Source organism: Thunnus maccoyii, chromosome 18 (genome assembly GCF_910596095.1).
Source record: "Thunnus maccoyii chromosome 18, fThuMac1.1, whole genome shotgun sequence".
Classification (NCBI taxonomy): domain Eukaryota; kingdom Metazoa; phylum Chordata; class Actinopteri; order Scombriformes; family Scombridae; genus Thunnus; species Thunnus maccoyii.
Genome location: NC_056550.1, coordinates 20,592,702 through 20,616,301, shown reverse-complemented (window position 1 = coordinate 20,616,301; position 23,600 = coordinate 20,592,702). Strand labels below are relative to the sequence as shown.

At 37.1% G+C, this 23,600-nt stretch overlaps 1 long non-coding RNA gene across 2 annotated transcripts in view; it reads left to right on the top strand.

The window, feature by feature from the left end:
- The first annotated feature begins 1,020 nt into the window (after nucleotides 1-1,020).
- Nucleotides 1,021-23,600, top strand: part of LOC121884587 — a 66,934-nt gene continuing 44,354 nt past the window's right edge. The window contains exons 1-3 of one of the 2 annotated variants that reach the window (XR_006092381.1): nucleotides 1,021-1,277; nucleotides 1,828-1,874; nucleotides 10,336-11,633. This is a non-coding gene — a long non-coding RNA (uncharacterized LOC121884587). The remainder of the gene's footprint in view (nucleotides 1,278-1,827; nucleotides 1,875-10,335; nucleotides 11,634-23,600) is intronic. The other variant, XR_006092380.1, reaches the window with a different exon arrangement.

Here is a 23,600-nt window from a genome sequence, read left to right as displayed (position 1 = left end):
CCCTCTGCGGAATGAGCAGTCTCTTTGTTTCCAATTTTATTGTTCTGATTTTATTTCAGAAATGCTCTATCATCTATTTCCCTCAGCCTGCTGTTAAATGAATGAACATTTCTTGTCGTGGCATGGTCCTTTGGTTTTGTGAAATACAAGAGGGAAGAAAGAAAGCTCCAGCAAAAAGAAAGCATCTTGCCTGAAAAACAACTGGTATTTGGAGCTTGTTGCTCTTGTGCCTCTTTTCGTGTGGGCATCATTGAAGTCTTGGGCTTGGCCAAGGTTGCTGAGAAGAGTGAAAGCCAAGCAATGACGTGCTTACCATCAGGGCAGTTGAATATTCATAGCTGAATAGGACATAATTAACTTATGAATGAATCTTAACTGAATAAGGCAAAGTACTGAACTGTAGGTTGGCTAGTGTGGGTTATTGTTCAGAGTCTGTGGCTCTTGTGTAGTGTAGCTGGCTACTATCAGGCTAAGTGTGACCGTCTGTTCTGCCTGTGATCGAATGCCACGTTATTGCTTTATTCAAGATTTGATTTTCTGTATTGAAACAACCCACTGTATTTGATTAAAATAATGCAAACAGGGGGAGCCATCACGAAAATCAAAGAATTTAGAATATACATTTCACAAAGGGAAGGTGGTTTAATTTCAGTCGGACATTAATGCAGCAAAGTAGCTAACGGGGGCGATAAGGCTAGCATGGGGGTAATCATCTTGAAATGATCCATGGGTATTTCTAAACTGAAATGATGGGAGGTTTTCCTGTTTTTCTATTGTCAGGGTTATGTCCCATGTGCTTTACCCATACCCCCACACAGTTAAAACTTCATTGAAATTATCCATTACTACAATTTGTGTGTGGAGGTACTGCAATGTAACTGTGAGGCCACCATAAAAATGCATTGTTGTGCATCTTGTTTTATCTTCAATGGATATTAATATTCAGATTCCTACATAAATGTAGTCTTCAGCACTATATTATGGTATTACTACTCTGTTAGAGCTGTTGTGTAACCACCCCACCACTGTTTTTCACATGCCATGATAGAGAATTATGCCAGATAATTTCCTTGATAAAGTCTTAAACTAAAACTAATGGAACCTAATAGAGAAAAATCGCCATTGTCAAGCCAGCCAAAATGAAATGATCTCTCAATAACCAAAGGGGTCACTCCGTCCTTGTCTTACTCTGCCTTCCTTTTGCCTTTCGGATAAACTGAGACTCTCACATACATGCAGAGAAAACTTCCTTCTAAATGCCTCTGGTAATTGCATGAGTAAGTAATATTTGAGTGTGTTTCAGGATTTCATAGGTGTAAAGATTTCACATTTTCCTCAGTCTTTTTGATGCATGAAATGCAAATGTTTTAATTTATAGTTTTTTCAGGAAATTGTTTGCTTTGATGCTTCCACTTCCCTCTTTTTCTTTCTCCCTTCTGCTTGTGTTGATTCTGTGTTGATTTATGTGGTGTTTGTGTTGCAATTTTGGAAAAAATACATATCAATTTTATGAAAAACCTTGGTTGGACGAAGGTCAAATACAAAACTAAGAAAAAAAAGTGTCCATAAGAGCAGCAGAGTTTGCAGACTCAAAAGGAGGTTTGTTTGCATCAGTTGAGGCTTCATTCTAGTCAGATCAGCCTTTTCATAATCATTGTTTCTAACTTGCAGTGTGACTACAAATGAGTCTTGCCACTTTGACAATAATTAGAGGGAGGAGTTGGCTAATACAAGTATCTTATCTCCCTGTGAAAATGATCTCAGTTGAGCTCGAGACATGACGAACAACAAACTTACTGGTACAATTTCCTGTTCTTTTATTTCAAGGTCTATGCAGAGCAGGTGTAGGGACTGAAGGCTTTGTCTTAAGGAAGGTTTGATCTTATATTCATATGAGTCATCTGCTGCGACATTCTGGCTTTTACATGTGATGCATTAGAATACCTGCATTATATTCATAATTATTTCTCCTCTGCCATAGAAATGATCCAATGAATATTAATACTAAAATCAACCTGTAGGCTATAAGTTAAAGAAAATACAGTTGCTGTTGGATGAAACTTCATATAATAGCACCTACATTTTAGAGTTTATTGAATAGCCTAGTTAAAGAATAGTTTGGAAGATAATTATAAATTTGTCAAATCATTAAAATCTTCAGTCACTTTGTTGTTGTAAACATCCACAAAAGCTGTTTATTAGCAGTCAACAACCAATGCCGTTCCTTGTCTGATTTTCCTTTAAATCATGCAAGAGTTAATCGACCGTGTTAGGAAGAAAGTCTTTGCTGCATTTTGTTTGTGTTCGTGTTGAACAACTGGCTGTTTTTCTCAACGGGGGATGTGATTTTAGTATGAATTAATGAAAACAAAAAAATGACTAATGAAGCAAAAATTTTGACCTCTGCTGAGAGGGGCCCTGTTTTTGTCTGCCTGAATAAATGATCAATGCAGGTCTATTGTCAGTTTGCTCCAGCAGATTTGATGGCACACTGCTGGAGACCAGAACACCGATGTCTAGCAAGACATTTTGAAAAGTTTAATCCAATTCCGCTGCTGGCGCATCAGTCTTTGCTGCCATATGTAGACTCATTTTTCTTTACATTTCCATAATTCCAAAGCCATTCACATATTTGGGGCAATGTAAAACACATTTATTCACCTCGGGTCCAGCTTAGGTAAAAACAAAATGATAGTTATTGATCTCTCTCAAACGGCCTCTCATCCTGCTCTTAAGGCTGCATCCATCTATCACATTAACTGTAACTGACAGTCACTGTCAGTGTAGCAGCTTAACAGTCCTCATGAGATTTGTGGCTCTGTTGTTTCAGCTATAAGAGAGATGAGCGGGTCCGCATTCACACTGAAGAAACTGGATCATTATGAAGTGATCTCAGTCTGAAAGTCATGGGAATAACGCGTCTCAATTCTGATAAAGGGAGGATTTTCTTTTTAATGAAGAGAGCTTGTCAAAGTAATTGTCCCGCTTTATTTCTTCTCTATTGCGATGGCATGTAGTTCATCAGTCGACTACAAAGACGTCAAAGTGGAGATTCAAACAGAAATGGGAACTGAAACACAATAGTCAAGCTTTGAATAACAGTGCAATATAGTAAATTATGAAGGCACTTTTGTTACACAGTGGAAAATACGAAGTCTGACCGTAGAAAAAACGTGATAATCCACATTCTAATGTACACCAACTCCGTACGCCTGACGCTGCCGTTTTCACATTTTATAGCAGACATAAGGAATTTACCACATAATCTGGAATCAGCATGGCAATGCAATAAATGATTATGTTGCCGGTGCTAAAAATACATCTCAGGATCATGTGACTGTTTAACAAACAGAAAGGGCATCGATTGAAGTTGGGACTGAAACAAGCCCATGAGAGTAGATCCGAATGAAGTGAGTTAATCAAAGGAGCAAGTTGCAGACAGAATGTCCATATTATTGATGTTCCATAAATAAGAGGCATATATTTTACCTTTTGACAGGCTTCCTAGTTACTGAGCCATTTCGGATCAGAACATTATTACAGCTGGCCAAAATATAACGCTGCAGGTACTTACTGATGTGACTGATGCTTTTCATTTACTGCTTGATTCTTTATACAGGGATATAGATGTGTCCAGAGATGTGTAGCTGCATACAGTGTGATATCTGTTTAAAATTGAACAACTGTGGAAGTGTCAGTGCTTTGCAGTTATTATTAAATATTATTTAAATAATAATACTATAAAGTATCATCCTGAATCTTTGGTCTTCTCTTATTGAGCACAGAATCCTGTTTAAAGAAAGGTAAAACCAATCTTTTACATCTGGCATAATAAAGAAACACCAGTAGCAATTTCCAGTTTCACAGATTTGTGTATTTCAGTACTGTGACCTTCATGAATAGGGTTGTAGACTGTGATGCGCCTTTAGCCCGAATGTCTGTTTAAGGAATGGCTTCAACTCTTTTCTGTTCATCAGATGTGACCAATTGAGGCGGGAATGAGGACACCAGAATCCTCTGGGCCCCACAGCTTCAATTTACGCTACATTGTTGAAAACTCTGCTAAAGCCCCATTCAATCCCTCATTCAGAATGTGAGGAAACTGAGTTGTTTCCAAACAGCGGCTGTGCTTTCCTGGAAAGCAGCATGTATAGGCTTGCCGTGTGTTGATGAAACATTGCAGCCTGGGCCACTGATAGCAAGCACAACAACACGATTTGCCTGATTAATTTGAAGCTTTATTACTCAAGAATGAAAGTTTATATAGCTTGCAGTCATGGTGATAACACAATTGCTCTACTGCAGAGTGATGAAATTGGACTTTTCAGTCAATAATGCCCCATTTGCTTCACATTTACTTGAGGAAAATAGCGAATACTGATGAGAAACAAAAGTAAAACACAATGTTGAGAAAAATCTGAAAACACAATGTTCAGCTGCAAGAAATGACAGCTGGCGAGTCAACCTTTTCTCCACACTTTGTGTACATTTACACGCATGGTCTGTATCACCACCCTCATTGAACTGTTCACGCACACACCTGAGCCAGTCCTATTCTTGCAGGGCAGTTGTCAGCCTGCGTCGAGGCTCAGTAGAACGAAACAACAAACAGCTACTGGTCGTTTTTACATTGTTGGTTTGACAAATCATTACAGTATTGCAGTAAATAGATGTATTTCATACGGAGGCCAATCCAGCAGATTTAGATAGTTTGAATGATAAACAATGAATTGGTTAAATCGAAAGCTTTTAAGTGATTAGGACACATAGGAGAGGTTAAGGCAACTAAAACATTTGGTCAAAGTGGTGATAATCAATATTTTTCATAGCAGTGTATCAAATGACCATGTATCATCCGACTCTGCAGCTCCTCTCGGCTTTACAGAGCTTTATAGGAAGTTTCTGCTCAATGTTAAACTGCTCAGCTGTAACTTTACTGTTTTGGTTCACTCTCACCGCTCTAATAGCTTGTTTTTGGCCGCAGCAGGCAGCTGTTTTCAGAGTTGATATGGCAAACTTTTCAGAGTTCGCCATATCAACTTAGAAGGTTAAGATATGTCAGTGTTGTGTTCACAACTTGTTTCCGCTGCCACAAAGCGGCCAATGAATTATTTAATGCAGGTTTAAGGTTAAGGAAAGATTATCATGATGGTTAAATATTTTTAAAAAGAAGTAAAGTAAAGGAATACACACTTATTTTCATCTACAATTAACCCAAAATTTAAAAGTGAAGCGATTTAAGCTGCAGATTGTGTTTTACTGTAATATTTAGCTTTAGCTCGACGTTAGCCACACACGTAACAGAATTTTAAGCTTCGTGATATGGGACATCTTTTGCGGAAATGCATCTAGGGAGTCATAGCTAACGTCTACCTCGATGTTTTTATGTACACAAGCTTGTACTTTTTATTCAAGAACCATATATTTTCTAATGCAGTTCTTAATCATTTGTATTGATGATTTATCTGGGAGAGTTTCATGCAGATTCAAGTCTTAGAAGCACCAACTGCGAGACACGTAACCTTATCTGGGAAAAACGAATGGACTCAAGTCATTTGTATACTGCACAATCACCCAATATGGACATACAATCACTTCTAGGGAGACTGGGCTATATCGTTTCATATTTCTAACAACTCAGTGACAAACTCGAGACAAACACATTCTTATCATGGAAAACTGTATCGAGCATCCTCAGTCAGTGGCACATTCCAATATGACAGTTGGGTCGACCGCAGGGCTGAACTGGCAAATAGCTGCATCATCTCAGCAGGAGTGTGGATAGAAATTATTGGTTATCCACTGGAAACTGCAAAATGAAATGAAAGTAAGTTCCACAAGTACCGCTTCTTCCTCTACAGGACACCAGCAGGTTTTCAAGTCAGAAATTTCAGAGCACACTCATTGATTATTCTTGGCCAAAGTCTTGTGTGTTTTCATGAGGCAGGAAATCTGTCTCCAAGCCAGTGGTGCATCAGCGTTCAATGAAATCTTCATTTCTGTGTGTTCATCCAAATACGTGAGTCATGTAGCTGAACGTTGCTTCTCATCACAGCGCTTACAGTGGTCCGCCTGGGTGGTCACGCAGATACACAAACAGAAACACACAAGCCCACACACACACACACACACACACACACACACAATACCACTGTCCATCTTGTTCTGTGCACCTCTATTTATTGTTTACATTGTTGCACAGAAAGCAATTACAAGTTATGCAAAATGGAATGAAATGTCACTATTAATAAATGTAATAGCGGACACTGATAGAAGTAGAAGGAGATATAACTGATGATCTGGTGCCAAATGTGGGTCTGTTGTCACTGAACTTGAGTCAGTGCACAGCCAAAGCACTGTGTGACTCTGCATTTATGATTTTAATGCGCATTTGTTTTCAAATACCCTGTCTGTGATGATTTATGTGGACACTTTGATAGATGTTTTGTTGAGATTCAGCGGCAGAAAATCAGATGGCATTATCCATGGCAAAATTGAAATTAGCTTATTCTCCATTATCACACTGGAAGTGCAATCATAGTGACAAGGGATGTGAAACCTATCATCACGAGGCCGGTCTAAGAGTGGGAGAGACAAAAACAAATCTACTCTGGTTGAGCAATTTTGTGTTTCACCTTAATTGCGTTTCTATACCTTGGGAGACGGCTGAAGTTTGCGCTCGGGACATTTCTGCTCATATTTTATTGAAGACAGTCATTATTATTTAAGATGTGAAAATCATTTTTGTATTAAAGTATGAAGTAATCAGAGCACAGATTTATTCACCGATATCTATATATAATTGGGTTATTCATTATGATTGATACATTACCCCACTTTTTCCAGTTTCAAGAGTGTTACTTGAGTTGATACATGATACAGAAATGTTAAAGATCCACGACATGTCAGGACTCATGTTGACACCTCATTTTCATGTCCCTCACCCTATCTCACCCTCCTGCATATGTATTCATCCATTTCGCTGCAGATATGTACATGTTTCTTTAACACTATTCCACCTGAAGCGGGTGTGAAGCTCACTGACTGACAGTCACTCTTCAAAGTACAGACTGTCCTTTTCTCATGGCACAGCCCACAGGCATCAAACAGCTAATTCAGGTCAGCAGTCAGGCACTCGTCCCATGTATCTTTGGCAGCAGCTGTAAACGAGTGGGGCTTTGTGTGTTTAATGGCATGTTTAAAGCTTCTATGGGTAGGTTACATCTGCTGGTGACCTTTATTGCAGTGAGCTGCAGACTGTCTGCTAAACCTGCACATGTTGACTGTTCTGGCTGTGCTTTTACAACATTTTATCCACAAATCTCAATTTCAAATTTAAAGCTGCTCTAGTTAATATTTTTAAATCAACAAAGGATCAAATAACCGTGCATAGAGAAAGGTGTCGCTTGTATGGATGAACTACAGGGGGTGGATGCAGGTGTACACCAAAACAGAGCTATACAGAGAGTGAATAATGGACTTACATTTATCAGGTGAATAGAAACATGTGTAAATAAGTTTTAATATGTATAAAAAAGCCAGTGCTTGCTCATAGGTTTGCCATATCAACTTTATATAGTGACTGTAGGTTTAAAGTTTTAGTCTAGGACCATATAAACTGTATATAAAGATGGACGTAGCGAAGTGTGACGGCACCCATTGGTTTGCATTGGAGCCGGTTTGAAGCCCAGAGTTGCCGCTTATGATCGGAGCCGCCTTTTCCATTTTCCATTTGAAACACGCCTTGCTACCACAAACGGAGCAAACACTAGATAACTGGGAACACTGACCTGTGCACACTTGGGCTAATGTTAGCTACTTTAGCTAAACTGTGTAACAGAGCAGGTATCGTAATCATGTAACATTAAACTTACTAAAATATTGCGACAATAGTCCAACTCAGCAGCAGGTGAGCAAACTGTCAATCACAGCTGTCAATCAACGCCCACACGGCAGACATCAAAGCTACTATATGTCTTTAAACCTTATTACCAGAAAACTGCAGGCCTGCTGCAACTCTCAGTTCTTTTAAATCACACCTGAAGACTTTTCTGTTTGCCTTTTATGAAACCAAGTTTGAGGGTTAGTATCTTACACTGCACTGTAACTTTTATTCTCCTATTTTATCCATCTTATTATATTTTAACTCCTTTTTATTTCCAATTTAACACTTTTTAATTGCATTTAAATGTCTTTTTACATTGCCTTGTGTTGCTTTCATTTTCTGTCTTGATGCCTTTTATACTTTTAACTTGCCTTGCCTTGCCTATTAAAGGAGCAATAATTTCCAAAATGACTACCAGCACACTTATTAGACTCTAGCTATTAAGACCATAATGACCTATTGAAAAAAATAATTGACTTGATATTTCTAGAGAGAAGTTGACACATTTTGAATGGGAGTCAACTGGAGCCAGCATCTAGCGGCTGTTGGTGGCATTGCAATTTAAGGTACTAAGGTACTGTATTGGCTTAAGCTGTGGTACTGGCTGCTTATACAGGATGTTGTTAACTTGCACACTGTAAAAGCCAAACATATGCTGCACATCAAAATAATATTATATGTTGTTATTTCACCATGCAAAGGATATAATTTAAAATGCATATCTAAGGACTAGTCATTACAGTCTTTCTGTGCCGTTCACATGTTTCTGTCTTTTACAAACTAATAGCAAGAAACATTATCTATGTCTGAGGGCGGATGATGACTGCTTTAGGTATGATTATAACAGCAGCCATCATACTGAGAGAAAATCTTTCCTGGTTGCATATTTGGGGATTTAACATAATTAAACTTGGGTCAATTGTAATATTGCGTTATTTGTTTTGGTTTGAATAGCTTCTATCTCTACAGTTTATGAATTTTGAGGCAATAGAAGTTCAGACATGGGAGTTCAGACTGAGCCACAACAAGTTCATGAGCAGCAACATGTTACAAATACATCACATAACTCCATTATCAGCCATTTTTTCCCAGCATCCTCTGTGGGTAGAAGATGTTCAAGGTTGTTCAATTATGTAATGAAACCTGTAACTCATCTGCAGGGCAATAGTCTCATCATAGTAAAATTAACAAAATAGTGATTCTCCTCCTTCTTTATGTGATTTCAGTTGAGTTTTATGAGGTGTTGATCCTCATATTGCAGAGATAGATTTGAATAACTGCCATGTACAGCCATTACAGTGAAGGCAATGGCCATGTTATCGCTGATTATCAAAACTGGGGGAGTCTGTTATTTAGGTTCTCGCTGTCTCAAGCATGCCCCAGCTCCTTTCGGTGTGGTAAATTATGACATTGTTTTATACCAAATCCAATAATGCTACAGATTTACTTTTTCAATAACAAGTAGTTCTCAAAATTCTGTGTTTTCACATAGTATCTGCGCCTTCATGATGAAACATTTGGTTATTGCGTCTCTTTATTCATGGCTATTGTGCTATAATTAAAGAGATATGACTTGAAACAGTAATTCAGTCAATATGCAGTCCTCAGTAGTTCTTAAAGGATGATTAGAGTGAGTCACAAGTTAGTGGAAGGATAATTTATAATAATAAATTTACAAACTTGGCAAATAAAGGCATGCTGATATGCATAATAACTGCTTTATATTCGTCCCGTCACCTTTTAAACCTGGTGAGAAACGAGCTGGAAACACGGAAAACAAAAAGCAACTAAAGCTCATTTGAAAGAAGGAAAACAAGAGTCTTCAGGCTCAGATTAAATGGGGGAAAAAAAAACATTAAAATGCAAAATACTGAACAAATTTGAGCTGCTGAGTTCAAAATTAAAACAATTTTGAACCTAAATGTGCACCAGGTTTCTACCACATTACATTATCTATTAGAGTTGACATGACAATATGCCTCAGCATGGTAGGTTGCAACTTCCTGTTGCTTTTGTATGTTCATGTATTGAGTATTTTAACTAAAAAAGTCTTCGAGCAAGCTGTAGATTAAGTCTTAAGCGGATTTAAGTTCATTTAAGAGATGCTGTTTAACTGTCATGTCATGTTCCTGAATCTGCTCGGTATTATACATTCAGGTTGCATATAATATTTTACTTTATCGTGCAGGTTTTATTTATGGATTTATTGTAATGCTTTCTCTGACATTTCTGTGTTACTTCAGACTTGTGTAGCAAAAACAACACTACACTGATGGAGCAAAGCCTGCAAAAATAATTCAGTGCTCACAGTACGCACATACAGTACATCCAACCCCCCCATTGCTCTGTCAAGGCCTTATGCATTGCTTCGGTCTGCACATGTAGCATTTTAAAGCAAGTCAGGTTTTGGAGGAAACAATCATGTTTGTGTTGTGCTTCCCACACTTCAGATTAACTGTTGGCCTTAAACTTGGACTTCACACCAAGATTTTTCCTGCAGTCTGCAAGTTTGGACCTCACTCTTTCCAGAGGAGATCAAAGCTTCACTTCAGCAAGCTAAGTGCACTTACAATTTTCTTTTTTTTTTGCTAACTTGTGTGTGTCAGTGTGCTTTAAAGGCTAGAGTAAGCTAAAAGGCTAGGTTTTATTCACATCTGTGTTGTGTGTTGATTTTGGGAAATGCATTTGCTTCTGCTGGCTGCTAATTTGTGCTGCATTTATGTTAATTGTGAAATACTCTTGCTTTTTTTCTCTTTTACTTGTTATTTGGAACATGTGTTACGATGCTTTTATGTTGTTTATTTACATCCTGGTGAAGCTGAAGTATTAAAAAGTGAAGTGTTTTGGGCTGAAATGACATATTCCCCTTCTTTGTTGTTGCTGTTGTTTTTTGTGCAGTTCCCGTTGTCTTGCTGCAAAGTGGATAAAAACAACATTACTGATATTTCTTCCCCTGCTGCTGCTTATCAATTGGAATTCAGTGTTTAGATTTATCCACCTCTGTTCACCAGTATTTCCCTGCAATATTTGGAGGTGCTTTGTTTGGGAATAGCCACGCTGCTGCTGTATAACCGTCCCCCCACACAGAGGATCCCACAGAACAGCTGGTGTTGGGCTCTGTGTTTAATGCAATATTGTATCTAATGCAGTGTCAGAGTGAAGTTTATTAATCGATGTTTGCGACTCTCTGCTGCGCTACGCTTGGTGCTTGCAGAGCCTACAGGCCAAAATATGAACTCATATCATATCAGTACTCAGTAATTCACATAACAAATGCATTGGTTGGTACAGCACAATATTAATATGTAACCTAATATAAAATAATCAAACCAAAACAACTTTTTATTCACATAAATCAGATACAGAGAAATAAAACTCAACATATGTATCACAAAAGTATGTTGTTTGATGAAATCCGCCATATTAATCTTCTTTATCCTCTCATCTTTCCTATTTTCTTAACAACAATGCAGCATTCAGTGTACCATGTACAGTGTGAAGATGCCTAAAAAATGTAAAAACAAATGCAGCAGACATATAGTATATACTGAAATAAGAAATTACTAAAAGAGAATGGGGTTATTTGTTGTGTTGTGACAGCAGAAGCTTTCAGTCATTTGTATGGCCTTTGTGGATTTCCTTTTTTTTTTTTTTTTAAACTTTTGAGACCGGTGTCCCACCTCGTCCACTGCTGAATCCAAATGCTGAATCTGGACTTGATGCATTGCTCCGACTTTTGCTGCTGTTGGTGAGTCACAAATACATCATACGTGCAAGTACAGCAGTTTTCCATTAGTATAGAAGTTTTAAAGTATTATAGTGTGAGTCTTTACACAAGAAGTATGATGTACAGTAGATAAGAATATAAGTATTTTGTATGTGTCTATGTGAGTGTAAAATAAGCTTTTACAATTTAGACACACAAATTCTTTCCATCGCAATCTTACTGCAACAGGAAAGTCTGACAGCCTCATATCACTGCTGAGCATACTGTCTGTCTGTAAATACAGTTTTACTCTGGTTTCTTAAGTGAATGAATGAAGCCATCTTTAAGCTTTCATCATCGATGCATGATGGGCTGGTGAGAGCTGGCACAAAATTGTTCCATTTGTTACTTTGAAGAACAACAATTTGTCTTGAAATGACAGTGACCGAAACTGCTTAAAACCCTCCTCCACATTATATCAGCATTTTCATGCAGTGGTAAATAATCTGTGGAAAGTCTCAAAAGTTAGAATGATGTGAGATATTACACAAAAGAGACAAATGCAAGTATTTTTTTTCATCTTTAAATGAGTTTATTAGGGGCATTTAGGCAGAAGCATTAAGTACATTACTCTTAAGTACAGTATCAAAAGTGATTGTGGATGGCAAAACAACAACCACATTATCTATATGATACTTAATTGATGACTCCAAAAATGTCTTCTTGTTTTCCTGTTTTGCTACAAGTACAGTTACGTTTTAACTGTACTTGTAGTCACTTATAATCATAATACAGAAACATCTGAATTTATTTATTTGATAGGGACGATGCAATTTAACATAGTTCCAATACAGAGCATGAAACTGATGCATAGAGAGTGAACACTTTGCAGTTTCTGTGGAATATTTTGGTCTAAAACCAAATTGTTGCAGATGAAGGAGTTGATTGGTGTCTAAGTGGTCAACTAGATGCGATGCCACAACCTTCTCAAGTACCTTTGACAGGACAGGAAGAGTAGAAATAGGGTGATAATTGCATATCAGATCATGATCCCCTGCTTTGAAGACCAGTGTGATGACTTCCTTTTCCCAGTTATTTGGGAATTTTCTGATGAGTCACAGGCCTTATCAATATAGAACTGTATTTCTTAATGAAACAAGTATCCAAATTATATATGTTCTTTGCCTTAGAATCTAATAATTTCTTAATGACTTCTACAATTTTTGCTTCATTGACCTTTTGGATATGAAAGGAATCTGGTGATTCTATAGCTACTGTGTTATTAGTTATTAATAATATTAGTTATTAGTTGGAGAATCAAAATTTTGTGTCAGTTCGTCTACTGATTGTATAAAATATGTGTTAAATTCATGTGCAATGGTGACATTATCTGTGATTTTCAGTTCCTTAATTCCTTTTCGACTCTATGATTTGTTGGGTAAATTGTTTAAGTGTTTCCAGAGAGATACATTGTGACTTTTGGCGTCTACTGTAAGTTGTGTGATATGAGGTTTTTGCTTTGTGTAATTGCAGGACTACTTCATTTCTTAAACTTTTGTAGATCAGATGATCAGTATTGAGTTTGGAAGATAGAAGAAGATGTTTTCAGTGCCAGATCTGACAACACGAAGAAATGTTTTGCATCTGAAAAAGCAAAGGGCTTCAAACCACAACATTTTTAATGAACATTTTTAAGTGATCTTGATGCTTGGAGCATCTTTTACATTTTTTATACTTTGTTTTATATTTTTTATAAAATGAACCGAAGAGATTATCATTAATGGATCCAAGAGCAATACAGTAAGCAGTACAGCTGCCGAAAACAGAACAGCCTGGAAGATTTGTTTCCATAATTGCCACCCAATTAATGAGCTAACTAAAACAGTATGTCCTGCAGCAGTTTCCTCTGCTTTGTCCTCATATTAAGTTGTGCCTAAATTTAAATGACACATGTCCTTTGGAAGATAAACATTCCCTTATTAGTTTATGCTGCTGGCCCAGTAAATTCTGCTTGTTATAGTGTGAAAAAATCCCCAATGTATTACTCAGTCGTATCAGAAAGAAACTATTTAATATTTTCAAATGCAAAATATTCCAAAGTCTTTTAATAGCACATTTGTAATTTAGCAAAAAGGTTCAACATATAACTTCCTCCTCCATATTCATTGAAGCACTACAGTGGGGACCTAAAAGAGGAAATTGACAAGGGGGTTGTTGGTGTAAATCCTCAGATAATCTTGAAAAAAGTGGGCAAGGAAGTGAATGAACTCTCTTCTCCTAACTACAACCATCCAGCTGCCACTGAGCTCACTTAAAGTCAGTGTTATATCATGAATATATGAAACTGTAAGAATAGTGGTAAACACTTGCTCAGGTTGTCCAAAATGTCTCAAAAATTACTGCACATAATTCTGTATAGAATTACTTCTGTATTTATTGTGTAATTTGTAAATAAGTAATAAGCTTTGAAATTTTGCATTACTTACTCTGACCTATAATTATATTTACTATTATTTTCATCGCTGAGTAATCTGTTTTTAATAAATTATTTATGATATAAAATGTCCAATAATCACGAAAAATACAAATTACAATTTACCAGAACCCAAGATTTAATCTTCATATCAGGTGTTTTTTCTATCAACAGGTCCAATCTGAAGAAATTCAGATTACAGTGATATGAAACAAAGAAAAACAACAAATACTCACATTTGAAAAACTGTAACCAGTGAATGTTTGGGGTATTGTTTAGAAATTACTTAAGCTATGACAGTTTGTTATAATTTTGTGTCATCGACTAATTGTTACAGCACTAAAATATACTGTGCTTTTGTCTACTAACTATATAAGATTTTTCTTATATTTTTTATAGGTCTGTGGCATCATTCATGGGGCTGCCATGATTTAAATATCAGGCTTGCATCTCATTGGTGCCATGATCTTTATAAAGGTGACACGTAGCAGTTTGTCAGTCGAGAAAAATCTGATAACAGGTAGCAGACTTCTGAAGCAGTGCATATCGTAAAACCTCCTAAAGGAAATTTATTTGTCCAGGTTGATGAATTTGGAAAAGGTTTCTTGCTTGTTATCTGCTTTTTTAATGAGAGCACTGATTTCAAATGGTCAAGCAAGGGCACAGGCATCGCACAATATTATAGATCTTTGTCTTGATGTAGCTGACATCCAGCCACAGCATGCCACGCTGTGCATGATAAACACCCTCAAACTGGAGGACAGTATGGACCTCAAGTAGGTCTACAGAAGCATGAAAGACAGTGGGTGGAGATCTCTGTCAGTGCTTAATGCAATGTAGCAGATAGAATTAGAAAATGTGTCTAACTTAGAGAGCAACATTCACAATTAATACATGTTGGAAATGAAGTTCAGATGCGTTTCTGTATGATGTTTTTAGTCTTTTGAAAAGGGCCAATAAAGGGCTTTTGCAGTCCTGAGTCACTTTATTAAAACACCGTCATTATGCAACATCATTGTTCCCCACTGGATCAATGACAAACTCAGGTGGAGGTGGATGGAAAAAGGGAACCACCTGTTGTTTGACATTTAACAGTTAATTTTCATTTGAGGTTTCATGAAGAAATGTTTCATTTCTGACTTCCTTTAATTCACCACAAAGCTGTTTAAGCGCCACATTCTGTGGGTGGAAACTATCTTCCAGGCATTCTCGATTGGAGTGGGAATCTACAGTAATCGCATGAGGTTGCTGCCTGTCATATATCTGTAATTCTTGATGGGATTCATACACTGTAAACTATTCAGTCTGTGCACAGCAGTTCCAAAAAACTGCAACATCAAAGCTAAACGTCTAGTTGCTTCGGCTGCAACACACCCGAATTAGGGTTTGTTCTGTTCCTCTGAGATGTTAAACATTTTTCTCTGAGCCGAGAAAAACAGGCCTGCCTCACCTTTCTCAAGATTATACGGACGAAAACAGTGAAGAAGACAAAAGCATTAATTCCACAGTATGTTTCATTAAAACGACTCCAAGGATCTTTTACAGAATCGATTAAATTGTGCTCAAATTTGCTTCCTCCATTTATATGACACCTTAAAGTGTAATTCAGAAAGACAAAAGTGATCAGATGAGAAAAGTATTGCCTGATATAGAGCCCTGGGATGTAAATGACTTTGGCTAATTGCTGCATTTAGACACCCAGCGCAATTGAAAAGAGGAGAGCAACTGGAAGGAAGACGTCAGCTGCAGGTGCAATAAAAAAGGATGAAATGTGGCGTGTTTTTCCTTTGCAGGGAGAATGCAATACTGAAAGAAAATGTGCTGCCTCATTTGCAATATATGATGTTGGCTTATATCATCATATCAATACTGATACTGCAGCTACAGCCACAACTACAGCAGATGATAGTGATATTAACATTACTACTGATGCTGCGTCCAATGTTAAAACACCAAGCTATTCCCCAGCATGTTGCAAACAAAAACGTTACTGAAATTGTACATGATTTATCCAGGATGGTGCAGAGTCTTGTAAATTGCTATCTTGTGTTTGTCTAAGGATAATGTGAACATCTAAGAAAACCTGCTCAGCTGCTTTTCAGTGCTTGAAATGTTTGTGCAGAATGTAACATGCACAGATGTTTGAGAAATACATAATTTCAATAAAATATCTATTTATATTCATACAGTCTTCATGGCACATTGACTGGCTAATATTGTTGTGAGCAGGAATACAATGAAAAACACAGACAAGAGTGGAGCCTTTCTTTTTTCTCTGAACATCCTGGCAGTTTTGTCATTTGTCATTTGAATTAGAAAACTTGAATATCCCTCTTTCTTCCCTACTGGAAATTGTCAAATCAAAGAGGAGGAGATGTGGACAGTTTGCAGCAGGTTTTGTTTTAAGTGTGAACAAAAGGCGTTTTGAGCCTTTAGATGATATACAAGCTGCATAATCTTCTCGTTGTTTGTTAGGATCTTAGACATGAAAGGGAAAAGCAATTTGTTAGACTGCAAAAATGGGCTCTGTCTTTCATGAGCTGTGGCATGCTGGCCAAGCACCCATAGAGTCCTAACAAACTGTAGTTTTAATGAACAGCAGTTCAAGCAAAAGGGAAAAAAGACACTGGCAAGTCAAAAGATTATTAAGAAGTTATAACATAAACACTGAAATGGAAGCCTTTCAAGGTCGTATTATTGCCTTTAATCTGAATGAAGCATGCACGCTGTATGACTTTCATACTTATTATCTGCTTTGTTCTCTACTTCTGATGCTTATAATGGGAATGCACTTAGCTCATTAAAGACATAAGCAGTCGCTTTAAGCTTGATGACTAAGTGGTACTCAGCTTGGTAAATCAAAAATGGAAAATTTACAAGGTGAAAATCAAAGCAGTCTGGAGCTGTAAATTGTCAGCGAGGCAACATTACAGGTGAAACAGAGGCCATTGGTGAGACAGTGTGATTAGTTCTGCACGGTAATGATCCACATTTCCAATAAGCATAGAAATTAGTAGAAAATCAAGTATAACATTCGAAAGGATGAAATCTGGAGAATTGAAATAATTCAGCAACATCTGAGCAAGGATTTGACAAAGCTTTAAAATGAAAACCTGCATGTGTGTTTCAGCTACAATGACCTTTTTTGAGGGTTTAAGGTTCACATGATAGTTTATGCTATTAGACAGGTCTAAAAAATGATCCTTTCACTTTCAAAAGTTGTAAAGGGGCTCCATTGTTTCTACTGTATCTTAATATTGTTCATATGGCATATTAGTACATAATCTTTTGATGTAAATAGGTGCTTCCACTCTAAAAGAACATAAGAAATTGTCTTTATGGATGGAAAGCTTCAGACTACCAAATGGCTGTCTTGTAATAGGCATTTTTTGTCTGTAATAATAATAACAATAATAATAATAATAATATTAATAATAAAGGAAATTCATTTGTATAGCACCTCTCATACAAAAATGCATCTCAAAGTGCTTTACAACAAAAGAACCTGTAAACCTTTTATACACAGAATCACAAGTGTATCATTAACTGACAGGTCTCTCCAACATATTATCACAGTGGTGGAGTGCTCTGAATAGATTATTCATAGTGTCTGATAACTGTGTGGGATGTCTGTGTAGGAGAGGGGATAGAAGCAGGATCCACTGAATTATGCCTCAACGACTGGGCTACCAACAGCTGATGTCTTCATCACATGTATAACAGGCCTTTGTTTGATCAGTCGTACATTTAAGCTGCCACTTTAGGTTTTTACAGCAGTACTCATTTAACAGGAGAAAAGTAAAATAATGGAAGCTCCTCCATCGTCCTTGGGGAAATGTGAGCTGGCCTGAAGTGGTCTGAATCATTTCTCTCTCTATTGAAAATAAGCCAACATATCCATGCAAACATGTAGTGGAACAAACCTGTGTGTGTGACCTTTGCATGTGTTTTCTTGGAATTAGGGCTGCTTTCTTTCATGTTACATACATGCAGGAATTAATCTACTTTAATTAATATATAACCTTGTATAATCAGGGAACCACCTCCTATAAAGAACCTTTAATGTCTGCAATAAACGCAAATTCACACCTCTGAGTCACTATGTCTGGATACTAAATGTCACACTGGGTATGTTTACATGCACAATAATATTCCACTATTATTCCAAATATGACAATATTCTGAATTTGAGAAAGGTCATGTAAACAGCATATTCTGTTTGGATGATCCGAATTAGGCTTTATTCTGAATGTAGCATTTTCCAATTAAGACGTGGGTTATGCTGGTGTTATTCTGGTTTTAGGAGCATTCTTCGGACATATATACAGTGCATTCGGAATATGCGTCTCAATTGGGTTTTGACAAGAGATACTGGATGTGCCTGTAACTAAAAATTTATAATATCAGTCATATCAATATCCCTAATCCCCAATAACCCTAACCTTTATAAATATCAGGCAGCAGGTCACTAATGTTTTTCTCCTCGCTGGTTTACTTCACTGCTTGGGGAGATCTTGTGATTCCCGTTCCCACCACAGCAGAGGGAAACCCTGAAAACCCTCTGCATGTAAACAGGGATATTAGTGGAATATTCATTAGCCATGTAAATAGCTTAGTAGGAATATTTCCTTTTTCGGAATAAGGGCAAAAACTGGAATTTTTTGTGTATGTAAATGTAGTCATTGTAACCCATGTATTGTAAAACTCTTCAGTAAAACAGTTCAGCATCATACATTCATTTCATAATAAGTAAATCGTTCCTATCAACATACCAAACATTAACATTCATATTAATGCTTCCCCTGATGTTTAGACATTCAACCTTCATTGATTAAACCTTCTCAAACCATCTACACATCTAATAGTGAAATAAAAGTTTAAAGCAACAATCATGTGATTAGATTAAACTTTCAGAAACAATATAAATTCAACATAACTCTTACTTCATGATATAAAACATTCAATATGACTATTATTTCATAATGAAAGTAATCGTTAAACCTGAAATTCTTCACACATTTTCTTTATACATTCCTATTATTTCAGAAACTTTATTCTTTCAATACAACTATTTATCTAATTTAACTATTAAAATGTTTGTCTTTAATAAGGTTATTAGAGAAAAAGTTAAACACTTAGGTGATTTTAAAATACCATTGCATGGTTACTGAACATTCATTAACTCTTAACATTTAAAATTAAATGTGAAGTTCTAACCTTATAAATGGAGGCAGTATTGTCACATGTTACAATATGCAATAAAATCAAAAATTAATATCTCTTCAACGGATGATAGTATAGTTATCAAGGTTATACCATTCTCTATGATTTTTTTTATAACAAACAACATTACATGATTTACATAATGATTAAATATTTAATTCACACAAATTTAGATTTGGCTCAGATTTGCAGAGAGACTCAATGAATGTCCTCCAGGAATGTGAGTTAGAGTTTATGACTCTAGTTTTGGGGAGATAAGGAAAGGAGTTTTCTGTCCATGGTTACGTGGAGCTGTTGGTCCTCTCTCCTGGTTCAAATGACCCCAAAGGTCATTGATGCTTTTAGTTGAAGCCATAATTTAGTTATTAGTCAGAAATGGTTTCTCAGGAGGTCTATACCTTCTCCATTTTGTCACAGTGTTTAACTTTGGTCTGTCATGTTGTCAGACCTCCACCGGGGAAAGATGTCAGTTCGGGGGTCCAGGGGTCAGGTACTCAGCCATGTCTCTGTAGAATTCACTCACCTCCTCAGTTTGAAATTAAAGAAGGGTTGTTTTATCCCATGAAATTAAAGAAAAGGCCACAATGTGTCCTACATACATAAACTGAAGACTTTTCAAGTGAATATGTAAGCATTTGAAAAATTGGCTGCAGATCCAGAGTTTTGTTGGTTGTTTGTGTTTGTAAAGTATTTGGTCCGTAATTGATGCTGTTGTGTTGACTGTGTGACGTGTTTTGAAGATGTGTACTCATTACTGAACCATGAATGTAACCGATCGTAAAAAAAAACTATAATAAACATTTGGTACACTAGTGAGTGTTTCTGACAGCAGGATAGTATATATGGAATTGACTCAAAATAAACAACAGTGTGTGTTCATGGTAATGAAGGAGCATCACCTAATGCTACGATGTGGCTCACTAATGTTTTTTTAATGGTTTTTGGATGACAATGCAAGTCAACGGCAAAAAAGGCTTTGACTACAATAATTGTTAGTAAGATCATTTCATTCTTGGTTTTGAGCCTTTCATTGGATTTACTGACAATAAGAAAAATATAAAATGTCACCAGACTTTGACCAAGGGTCCAGTTTAATTATATAATATACCGTATATGTTTGGCTTGATAAACAACTCAAATTATTAGTTGATATTTTTTGTATTTTTGTCTTTACTGGACAGTTGACAGTATAGAGACAGACAGGTAGAAAAAGGGATATGACATGCAACAAAGCTTCCCTGTCTAATAGTGTCTCAGTAATAATTTACTTTAATGAGCCTAATTGAGTAAATAGAGGGAACATTTCTATTTCAACATATGCACTTACAGTATTGCTTATTAATATTCTTGAATCACTCAGTGAGGCTAAAGGCTTTGTTTGTTTGTGACGATCTAATCACGTCTCAAATTAACACAACAAAAGGTTTAAGTATGATGCTCATCTGAGGTCAAATAGACACATTCCCTGAAGATGAAACAGCCAGGTAAAGGAGGCGGGTGACACTAAGAAGACCATGTACGTGCATTAAGCTGTATATGAGGAATACTAATGTTAAATAGTGCCCTGAAATTCTAATTGTGTTCCTGTTAATCAACAAGACTGACAACAGGCAGGGTGAGCTCTAGAGGACTGAGAGGAAATCTATTAACATGCAATATGTTGTTGTGCTTGTTAAAATAATGGAAAAGCTTTGTGGTGGGGATGGCTGGGGTAGGTGCATTGTTCTCCTAGCTGTCGCTTTAGTTAATTGCAAATCCGGACTCTTTAAAGCCTTATGGAAGTTTGTGCAGTTTGACAAGCTTCATGAAGACTTGAACTTTATACTCCCAAGGAATTGTGTCTCCGGATAATCCTAATTGAACATATATTGGCCATGCAGCTTACATTGTTGTGGCACTTATTAATAGCATGCTGAAGGAGAATTCTAATGTGGTTTCTACAATTGAAATGAGAGATAAACAAGAGTGCAGATCTCTTTGGCCTGTGGAGGCCAGTAATGCTTGACTTGTCACTACAACTCCTCTAATTGGGCCCTAGGTGAAGACAGGATGGGGCTTTAGGGACTGACTGGCTTTATTTTACAGATCTATTCTTATAAAGGCATTGTGGCTTAGATTTGGATGTCTTTGCTCTCCAGTAAAAAGTATGGATTGCAATTATTCCAATGGATGGATCGCTTGTTTTCTTTGAAATGGCAGGTGGGAGATTTCTGAAAATAGAAAGTCCTTTTTTATAATGGACCATATTTTCCTGATAAAACTGTAATATATAGACTCATTAAAGCCTTTGTTGGAGTATAAGTAACAGAGCAAACTGAGCCTGGCGTGGGTGCTCACTGCTTGTGACAGAACGTTCACAAGCCTGGGTCCCAGGGGTGCCGTGCAGAGAGGCTTCACCACTGCGCCTCTTCTGTCAGCAGACATGGAAGGCAAAGAGTGGCAGCCCCGGGGGAGGGCCACTCAGTCCTGTCTGCTCACTGGCCAAGGCACAGACATGTACTGTCAGATACGTCCTTCCACTGGATAACCAAACTTTTGTGGTTACATGAACTACATGACCCTTTACCCCTTATCTCTGAAAATTTTGGCAGGTTTTTGAAATTTTACCTATTCTGTACCCTCAGGTTCTTACTCAGACAGAGAAAAGTGTGAAACTGTCAAAAAGGTTGATTTGAGGCTAAGATAAAAGGTGTGATGATCAAGTCCACATGTCCTCTCCTGGCAAATACAGAAACCTCCTTAGTGGGCGTTCAAGCCAAAAATAGCACTATGTTAAAAAAAAAAAAAAAAAGGGAAGGACTGCTTTAGTATGGGCGTGTACCTATCTATCAGGTAGCGGTGAGAAGATGAAATACAATCCAGAAAGTCCAGTTTGAGTAATAGATCCATGAATTTTGAGGCTTAACAGATGCAAAAACAGCAGTTTATAATAATAAATGAGAATAAAGGAGAATAAATGCCATTCTTGTTATAAGGAATTCTCCCTTAAATGTGCACTGCAACGTGTTGTGTACATAATGTTGCAAAATTACAAAGTGGAGTTCAACTTTTATCACCAGATTTTGGCCGGAGCCCTCTGTGGTATCACTGAGATGAATAAGTAGTCTTTATTTTTGTCATAGTGCTAATATTGGTATAATCCTTTTCAAATCCTCTATCAGATCTATTTACTGCCTGTAATCTGATTAGGGGGAGGCACCACTGGACTGCACAAATACAGAAAAAGTCTTTTTGTTGACATTGATATACACAGAACTCTTGTTTTGCAAGATAAATGAATCCTGCAGATCTTTGTTTTCTAATATGTTTAGCTAAATAATTTACAAATTTACATAGCTCTTCAGAGGAGATAAAAGATTTGTTAGACTCAGGGCTTAAAATCTGGGTATTTAGTAACTGGCACTCAAAATGGAACCAGCCATCTGACCCCAACACCAGTTGCTACTAGTGTGTGCCTCCCCCGCGCCTTGCATTTTGGGCCACTGCCCTGGACAGTTTCAAGTTGAACATTTCAATTATGCCATGCGTTTCATTAATTTTCCTCCGGTTGATTGAACGACTCCACTGTCAGGTAAAAATAGTACACGGGTACCTGATGTGACTGTCTTAAGTGCTGTAAAAGTAGGGCAAAGGCCTGAGGAGGCTTGGTGTTTCATTAGGGTTGTAAAGTTGGCACCTCCATTCAGAGATGTGAAAAGCCTACAGGAGGCTCAGCATTTAATTCTGATATCCCACAACCACCATTTTTATACATACAGTACTCTGGGCATTCATTGGAGTTGCTGTACACTGTATTTACTGCAGTGTGCATTCTTTAATTTAATTTAGCCCATGGTATCACTAATAATTCCCAAACTTAACATCAGTGTCAGCAACAGTAGGCTGGTGGGTATTGGGCTAATGACCCGGATGTTTGAAAGGAAACAGTCAGCCTTTAAAGGTTATGGTTTTAAAATGTTGATGCTTCAGAAGTTCAGAAATTGCATAACATAAGCAAGAAATAGATTTAACCATTTGAAAAGACCTAAAACAGGGTCTGTGGACAACTTTCATTGCAGCTGTGCATGAATATGGTAGATTAAAGCATCTGTCTTTTGCCCGAAACTGCTGCTGCATTTGTCCAACCGTGGGTCCAGACACCATCAAAGCTGACCATGTGATGTAGAGCTTAGATATGCTTGTAAACATACAGATAGACATCTTGAGAAATTATTAGTTAGAAGTTAAGTTAATTAAATGCACACAAAGTGGCAGATTCATAACCCATACAGAGCAGTGTCGTCAGCATTTTTAGCCTTTCAAAGTTGTGTTTC